A 497-nucleotide genomic window follows, 5' to 3' on the forward strand; every position below is an offset into this window, starting at 1 on the left:
CTGAAGGGAACGACCAAAGGAAAAGGCTAAAAAGCTCTACTTAAAAACATCTTTTCTCTTCATCTCTGTACGAGACGAGAAGGCATCTGCAGCAAATGTCTATTAAAGGTACAAGCCGTGCTTAAAGGGACAGTAGCAGTCCATGCTCGGAAGACATCCGCCAACGTCTCTTTTAACTTTGTCTCAGACTTTGAGGCAGTATCCGCAGCTCATTGTCCCGAGGTCACCAGTCTCTGTCTCCGTCTCTGTCTCCGTCTCTGTCCGTCTATGTGAGTCCCTTCACAGTGCGTTGCCTCATGGCTGTGGGGCTTGCAGGGCGAGACCCGGGCAAGCTGCAGTGTCTGGACTTTTGGTTAAAGTTGCAAGATACATTTTGGAACTCTAAAGGGTCAGTGGTTTGCTCAGGGCAGGTGCAGGGGGCGTGGTTTGCTCAGGGCTGGTGCTGGGGGCGTGGTTTGCTCAGGGCTGGTGCTGGGGGCGTGGTTTGCTCAGGGCGG

The sequence above is a fragment of the Etheostoma cragini genome, unplaced genomic scaffold (genome assembly GCF_013103735.1).
Source record: "Etheostoma cragini isolate CJK2018 unplaced genomic scaffold, CSU_Ecrag_1.0 ScbMSFa_11, whole genome shotgun sequence".
Taxonomy (NCBI): Eukaryota; Metazoa; Chordata; class Actinopteri; order Perciformes; family Percidae; genus Etheostoma; species Etheostoma cragini.